This window comes from Bufo gargarizans, chromosome 1, assembly GCF_014858855.1.
Source record: "Bufo gargarizans isolate SCDJY-AF-19 chromosome 1, ASM1485885v1, whole genome shotgun sequence".
Taxonomy (NCBI): domain Eukaryota; kingdom Metazoa; phylum Chordata; class Amphibia; order Anura; family Bufonidae; genus Bufo; species Bufo gargarizans.
Genome location: NC_058080.1, coordinates 266,663,720 through 266,672,875, shown reverse-complemented (window position 1 = coordinate 266,672,875; position 9,156 = coordinate 266,663,720).

The following is a 9,156-nucleotide window of genomic DNA, read 5'->3' as shown; positions in this document are numbered from 1 at the left end:
GTATTTCAACCCAGAACAAGAAATGTGCTTGAACGGACACTAAATAACTCGCCCAGCTACAGCACTAACGACAGATTTAGCTGGATATGAATTTGAGGCCTAGTATTTAGGCGCTGGGTGACAGGTATGGGTTTAGTGACAGAATTAGACTTGGAAATACACAGTAGCGGGTGTGTGTGAAGTTATTCTGAATGACCCAATGTGCACCTTGAATATTATATACCCTTTTAGGGATAGATTTCAAATAGCTCTGATATAGCAGAAACCACTAAATTATGAAATTGCTAAATTGGGAATTGTATTTCAACCCAGAACAAGAAATATGCTTGAACGGACACTAAATAACTCGCCCAGCTACAGCACTAACGACAGATTTAGCTGGATATGAATTTGAGGCCTAGTATTTAGGCGCTGGGTGACAGGTATGGGTTTAGTGACAGAATTAGACTTGGAAATACACAGTAGCGGGTGTGTGTGAAGTTATTCTGAATGACCCAATGTGCACCTTGAATATTATATACCCTTTTAGGGATAGATTTCAAATAGCTCTGATATAGCAGAAACCACTAAATTATGAAATTGCTAAATTGGGAATTGTATTTCAACCCAGAACAAGAAATGTGCTTGAACGGACACTAAATAACTCGCCCAGCTACAGCACTAAGGACAGATTTAGCTGGATATAAATTTGAGGCCTAGTATTTAGGCGCTGGGTGACAGGTATGGGTTTAGTGACAGAATTAGACTTGGAAATGCACAGTAGCGGGTGTGTGAAGTTATTCTGAATGTCCCTATGTGCACCTTCAATATGATCTACCCTTTTAGGGATAGATTTCAAATAGCTCTGATATAGCAGAAACCACTAAATTATGAAATTGCTAAATTGGGAATTGTATTTCAACCCAGAACAAGAAATGTGCTTGAACGGACACTAAATAACTCGCCCAGCTACAGCACTAAGGACAGATTTAGCTGGATATAAATTTGAGGCCTAGTATTTAGGCGCTGGGTGACAGGTATGGGTTTAGTGACAGAATTAGACTTGGAAATGCACAGTAGCGGGTGTGTGAAGTTATTCTGAATGTCCCTATGTGCACCTTCAATATGATCTACCCTTTTAGGGATAGATTTCAAATAGCTCTGATATAGCAGAAACCACTAAATTATGAAATTGCTAAATTGGGAATTGTATTTCAACCCAGAACAAGAAATGTGCTTGAACGGACACTAAATAACTCGCCCAGCTACAGCACTAACGACAGATTTAGCTGGATATGAATATGAGGCCTAGTATTTAGGCGCTGGGTGACAGGTATGGGTTTAGTGACAGAATTAGACTTGGAAATGCACAGTAGCGGGTGTGTGAAGTTATTCTGAATGACCCTATGTGCACCTTGAATATTATATACCCTTTTAGGGATAGATTTCAAATAGCTCTGATACAGCAGAAACCACTAAATTTTTAAATTGCTAAATTGGGAATTGTATTTCAACCCAGAACAAAAAATGTGCTTTGACGGACACTAAATAACTTTCCCAGCCACAACAGGACAGCGGTAACGAGAGATTTAGCGGGATATAAATTTGAGGCCTAGTATTTAGGCGCTGGGTGACCGGTATGGATTTAGTGACAGAATTAGACTGGGATATGGCCAAAAAATAACCACACTATTGCTGGTTAAATGCACTTGGTGATGGGCGCAGCTTGCCCCTGATGTAGTATATGGCCAAAAAATGAACAGACTATTGCTGGTTAAATGCACTTGGTGTCACAGCTTGACCAACCACACTACTGAGGGTTAAATGCACTTGGTGACGGGCGCAGCTTGCCCCTGATGTAGTATATGGCCAAAAAATGAACAGACTATTGCTGGTTAAATGCACTTGGTGACGGGCGCAGCTTGCCCCTGATTTAGTATATTGCCAAAAAATGAACAGACTATTGCTGGTTAAATGCACTTGGTGTGATAGCTTGACTAACCACACTACTGAGGGTTAAATGCACTTGGTGACGGGCGCAGCTTGCCCCTGATGTAGTATATGGCCAAAAAATAAACAGACTATTGCTGGTTAAATGCACTTGGTGTGACAGCTTCACCCTGATGTAGGCTTTAGCCAAAAAACAAACGCACCATTGAGGGTTAAATGCACTTGGTGACAGGCGCAGCTTGCCCCTGATGTAGTATATGGCCAAAAAATAAACAGACTATTGCTGGTTAAATGCACTTGGTGTGACAGCTTCACCCTGATGTAGGCTTTAGCCAAAAAACAACCACACCATTGAGGGTTAAATGCACTTGGTCGCAGCTTGTGCTGGCGCACCACAAGACACAAAATGGCCGCCGATCACCCCAGAAAAATGTGACTGACAAACGGTCTGGGCAGCCTAAAAACAGTGAGCAATTGAGGATCAGCAGCTCAATGATCCACAGCTGCAGATCGATCAGTTAATCAAGTCCTTTGGAGGAGTTAATCTGCCTAATCTCGCCCTACTGTCGCAGCCGCAACCTCTCCCTACGCTAATCAGAGCAGAGTGACGGGCGGCGCTATGTGACTCCAGCTTAAATAGAGGCTGGGTCACATGGTGCTCTGGCCAATCACAGCCATGCCAATAGTAGGCATGGCTGTGATGGCCTCTTGGGGCAAGTAGTATGACGCTTGTTGATTGGCTGCTTTGCAGCCTTTCAAAAAGCGCCAAGAAAGCGTCACAAAAGCGCGAAGAAAGCGACGAACACCGAACCCGAACCCGGACTTTTACGAAAATGTCCGGGTTCGGGTCCGTGTCACGGACACCCCAAAATTCGGTACGAACCCGAACTATACAGTTCGAGTTCGCTCATCCCTAGAGGCGGATCCAGCACGGCTCCAAAGCAACCACTAAACTTGTGCTGCAATCCTGGCCGACCTCCGTACAACGTCAGAGTGGGGCATGACACAACCGCTTCACTTGTATCTGACACCTCAGCAAAGGAAGCAGCAGCGGGTACAACATCATCATCATCATCACACTGTACGTCCATGTGTGTAATGCTGCCTGACTGAGACATTTCCCTGTTATCTACATCCCCTGGCAATAATGGTTGCGCATCACTAATTTCATCCAATTGATGTGTAAATAACTCCTCTGAGGGATCAAGTGAAGCGACTGTGGTGGCTGTGGTGGTAGTGGTGGTGGTGGCGGGCGGGAGAGTGGTAACTTGAGAGCAGGTGACCAAAGCTGAGCTGGAGGAGGATGGTGCGTCAAGGTTCTTAGCGGAAGCTGTTGAAGATTGGGTGTCCTGTGTAAGCTAGTCAACTATTTTCTCAAAATTTTTTGGGTTCAGGGTACGTGGCCTCTGAACACTGGGCATTATTCCAGGGCCAGTGGAAATCACAGCACCATGACGGCCCCTGCGGGGTGGCCTGCCACTGCCTGTCATTTTTTTTTTTATGTGAACTGGTACTATGCGTGCAAGGTACTGTGCCAACCTATATAAGTGGTGGGCAGTGGGCACAGTACAGTCTGTGTGGGCCTGACACACACGGGCTTGCAAATGTGATTATATCACAGATTTTTTTTTTATCTGCGAGGTATTTGAGTGAATGACACCCTGTAACGGTATGAGTGGAGGCCTAGTAGCCACTAGCCAGTATACAGTCTGTGTGGGCCTGACACACACGGGCTTGGAAATGTGATTATATCACAGAAAAATGTTAAAAAGATTTTTTTTATTTGCAAGGTATTTGAGTGAATGACACCCTGTAACGGTATGAGTGGAGGCCTAGCCAGTGGACACAATACAGTATGTGTGGGCCTAACACACACACGGGCTTGCAAATGTGATTATATCACAGAAAAATGTTAAATATAATTTTTTTTATTTGCAAGTTATTTGAGTGAATGACAACCTTTAACGGTATGAATGGAGGCCTAGCCAGTGGCCAGTGGCCACAATGCAGTCTGTGTGGGCCTGACACACACGGGCTTGCAATTTGCAAATGTGATTATATCACAGAATTTTTTTTATTAGGATTTTTTTTATCTGCAAGGTATTTGAGTGAATGACACCCTGTAACGGTATGAGTGGAGGCCTAGCCACTAGCCAGTGGCCACAATACAGTCTGTGTGGGCCTGACACACACGAGCTTGCAATTTGCAAATGTGATTATATCACAGAAATTGTTTTAATATAATTTTTTTATCTGCAAGGTATTTGAGTGAATTACACCCTGTAATGGTATAAGTGGAGGCCTAGCCAGTGGCAACAATACAGTCTGTGTGGGCCTGACACACACGGGCTTGCAATTTGCAAATGTGATTATATCACAGAAAAATTTTAAATATAATTTTTTTTATTTGCAAGGTATTTGAGTGAATGACACGCTGTAACAGTATGAGTGGAGACCTAGCCACTAGCCAGTGGCCACAATACAGTCTGTGTGGGCCTGACAAATACACGGGCTTGCAAATGTGATTATCTCACAGACAAATTTTATATATAACTTTTTTATTTGCAAGGTATTTGAGTGAATGACACCGTTTAACGGTATGAGTGGAGGCCTAGCCAGTGGCCACAATACAGTATGTGTGGGCCTGACACACACGAGCTTGCAATTTGCAAATGTGATTATATCACAGAAATTTTTTTAATAGAATTTTTTTATCTGCAAGGTATTTGAGTGAATTACACCCTGTAATGGTATAAGTGGAGGCCTAGCCAGTGGCAACAATACAGTCTGTGTGGGCCTGACACACACGGGCTTGCAATTTGCAAATGTGATTATATCACAGAAAAATTTTAAATAGAATTTTTTTTATTTGCAAGGTATTTGAGTGAATGACACCCTGTAACGGTATGAGTAGAGGCCTAGCCAGTGGCCACAATACAGTCTGTGTGGGCCTGACTCACACAGGCTTGCAATTTGCAAATGTGATTATATCACAGAAACATTTTAAATATAATTTTTTTTATTTGCAAGGTATTTGAGTGAATGACACCCTGTAACGGTATGAGTGGAGGCCTAGCCACTAGCCAGTGGCCACAATACAGTCTGTGTGGGCCTGACAAACACACGGGCTTGCAAATGTGATTATATCACAGAAAATTTTTAAATAGAATTTTTTTATTTGCAAGGTATTTGAGTGAATGACACCCTGTAACGGTATGAGTGGAGGCCTATCCACTAGCCAGTGGCCACAATACAGTCTGTGTGGGCCTGACACACACGGGCTTGCAATTTGCAAATGTGATTATATCATAGAAAAAATGTAAATAGAATTTTTTTTATGCAAGGTATTTGGGCAAATGACACCCTGTAGCGGTATGAGTGCAGGCCGAACGAGCCACTAGCCACTAGCCACAATACAGTCTGTGTGGGCCTGACACACACGGGCTTGCAAATGTGATTATGTCACAGAAAAAAAAAAATTAAATATAATTTTTTTTTTATCTGCGAGGTATTTTCTGTCACACCCTGTATGAATGGTGTGCACGTGCTTTCTGTGACTGAGCCTGCAGCCTCTCCCACAAGGGCAGCCAGGCAACTGCAATATATATATATATATATATAAAATACAAAAAAAGCAGACTGATGTACCAGCCCTGAAAAGGGCTTTTTGGGGTGCTGTCAGGACGCTGTCCTTACAGCAGATGAGTCTGTGGACACAGAACAATGCCCTAGCTAACGCCTTCCCTATTGAATCAGCAGCAGTACTGTCCCTCCTCTCACTGTGAATGCAGCTTCCGAATGAATCTAAAATGGATGCTGTCCAGGAGGTGGGAGGGTCTGCTGCTGATTGGCTGGAATGTGTCTACTGACTGTGAGGTACAGGGTCAAAGTTTACTCAATGATGATGTATAGGGGGCGGACCGAACATCGCATATGTTCGCCCCGCAGCGGCGACCGCGAACAAGCTATGTTCGGCGGGAACTATGCGCCGGCGAATAGTTCGGGACATCATTAGCATACACTATAAATCTGTCCTAATTTGCGTGATTGTTACTTTGTAACATGTATATTATGGCCATATTGTTCATAAATGTTATTTGTAATTAAAAATTCAAAACTCATAGGTTTGCAGACTACACTTGGAGGTGTCATGTTTAGCATCAAAGTTTAGTGGACAACTAAAGGTAAGTGTAAGAACATTTTAAAGTGTCATGATATATGTAGTTACATTCAGGGTTTTATTTTGCACTAGTTCCTAGGGCAGAGGTAGGTGGTGGCAGCGCTAGCTCAGGGAAATCCATATACTATGAGTTTTTGGCAATGTGGGAGCTCTATAATAGGAGGAATACAAGTGATCTGTTTGCTCCCTGCACATCCATTCTCTGCATACGTAGGTTGCAGGACTACGCTGCTGAATGCTTACTGGTGGGAAGAGCTGAATGAGGGTTGAATGATCAAGGGTACTTTCACAGTAGCGTTATTCTTTTCCGGTGTTGAGTTCCGTCCTAGGGGCTCAATACCGGGGAAAAAACGCTTCAGTTTTATCCTAATGCATTCTGAATGGAGAGCATTCCATTCAGTATGCATCAGGATGTCTTCAGTTCAGTCCCACTTATGATATTTGGCCGGAGAAAATACCGCAGCTGCGGCATTAATTTCCATTGAAATGTATTAATGCCGCATCCGGTTTCCCAGTCTACGCATGCGCAGACCTTTAAAAGACCGAAGAAAATAAATACCGGATCCGTTTTTCCGGATGACACCGGAAAGACAGATCCAGAATTTCAATGCATTTGTCAGACGGATCCGCATCCGGATCTGTCTACAAATGATATCCGTTTGCATACGGATTTCCGGATCCAGCAGACAGTTCCGATAACGGAACTGCCTGCCAGATCTTCACAATGCAAGTGTGAAAGAACCCTAAGCTGCATGTCTACAGTACGTAACCTAAACAGTGTGGTACATCTTAGTGGCAATGGGAACAGTCACTGCTTGTAGGCAGGGGATAGCACATGATAAATGTCCTAGACATCCTGGGGCTCACAAAAGCTGAAAACAGTAGTGCTACTGCTAGGACATTCCCCAAGCAGTACATATTCAGGTATTTGACCTTGTGAAGTTCAGGGGGAAAAAGAGGGATGCTTTGCATTGGAATGCCATTTCTATATACTGGAGATTTCCCTAATTAAGGTCAGTGTCAAGCCCTAACCCTGCTTTCACACCTGAGCGTTTCTCAAACGGGCGTTAATACGCGTGTTTTACGCGTGTTTTTATGCACGTTTTTTGCAATAGTAAACGCGCGTTTGACACGCGTTTGTGTGATTGACTGCAGTGTTGTCCAATGAGCAAATATCCCTGTCTATATGAAGTTTGGCCAATCATAGGGCATTGTAGGTGTGAAATTCCATGTGTGTTGATAGAGTGTGTGGTTTTGAGCAATGGAATGCTATAGACGGCGACGTGTTGCGGCACTTGTTGCAGCTATCGAGCTGGAACGCTTGAGGAGAAGGCGGGACAGCAGGCGACGTTTCTGGGTCCATCCTGTGATTGCCGATAGACAGGAGAGGGGCCAGTTCTGGGCACTGTATGCGAACCTCCGTGCCCATGAGGACAAGTTTTTTGACTACACCAGGATGTCCATCCACAGGTTAGTACGTATACGTGGTTGCAATGTCTTTTCAATGATTAAGCAAAGTTTTTAGTGCTTTTTGTATAGTTAACCATGAACATTTTATTGTTTCCCAGCTTTGACGAGCTCCTGGTGCTGTTGTCCCCTCATTTGCAGCGTCAGGACACCTTCATGCGGGACTGCATACCACCAGTGGAAAGACTGGTCATAACTTTGCGGTAAGTAGCCTATTATTGTGGCCATTTAAACCATTTGCAGTGTGTTGGGGCAGGATCAGAGTTTCGCAGTGTTTCTCTTGTTGTTTGTGACATATTGAGTGTTTGTGCGGGGGTATGTGATGTGTATGTTGTCAACGTGTGGCATAGATATCCCATACATGCCTCATGTATCCACATTTGCCCATGTTTTCCCCCTCACTTTCAAAAAATAGTCCAAACATTAGCTTAAATATTTTTATCTTTGGTGAATGTATTAACATCATACATTTCCAAATAAAATATGTTAAATCTGTTTAACAAACAAAGGAGCACCTTTTTTTAAAATAACATAAAAATATTAGGAAACTTTTCCTATATATGTGACCTTTTGTCTCCAAAAACCTTGAGCCTGAGAATTTCCCTCTTATAATTTTCAAAGGGTTTCATATTGCGGCCCTGAAAACTCCGCCTCGGGATCCCGCCGTGTCTCTCTGGCTCTGCGAGACTGATTGGCGGGTGGCATTTCAGTGTTGGTGGTGGTGGAGGTGCTTGGGCCCGTGCTTGTAGAGGGATATGGGTATGATGTGTGTTGTGTCTGCCATGTGTCAAGAGGGTGTTGTATGTTACTTTGTGTGTATGTGTGTGCTGGGTATGTGTGAGGGTGTTGTTGTGCATGTTGGGGATATTGTGGCCCATATTGTGGCCCATATTGGGGGAAATATTGGGGCCCATATTGTTGCCCATATTGTGCTGGCTGCTGTGGGGACTGCTGTGGGGCCTGCTGTGGGGCACTGATAGACGTTGGGATCTCATAAGGGATGCAATACTTATCAATGGTCTTAGACAACTCATCCCTTACTTTTGTGACCAGATTTCTGGGCACATGTAGCATTTTCTCCTCTAGACTGAGGAGAAAATGTGCATCACTGGAAAGTTTTGGCACAGGATGTGCCAGGGCATCCAGGTAGCCTATTAGCCTGTCCTCATGCCTCTCTGTTCTCCTCCTTTTATGTCGGGGCCAGGGCCGTCTTTACCAAGGGGCAAAAGGGGCAGCTGCCCTGGGCCCAGTTGCTCCTGGGGGGCCCAAGGCAGCTGCCTCTTGAGCCCTGCTAGCTACTGCCCCGGGTGTCAGGCTGTCGGCTACACAGGCATCATGATCATGGCTGTGCTAATGATCTTAATTCTAGGACCTTAATGAGTTTTGCTTTAGGACCTTAATGACATCATTACCATGTGACCAGTAACCTAGCAATTACTGGTCACATTGCTATGAGGTCATCACAGGTCCTACAGAAGTTAACTGTGGAGCTTTTTTGTGTAAAGATTACATGAGAAAAAGGTGACAGGGGCTGTTATGTTAATATACTGTAAACTACTGTATAGTGGGGTGCTGTATAC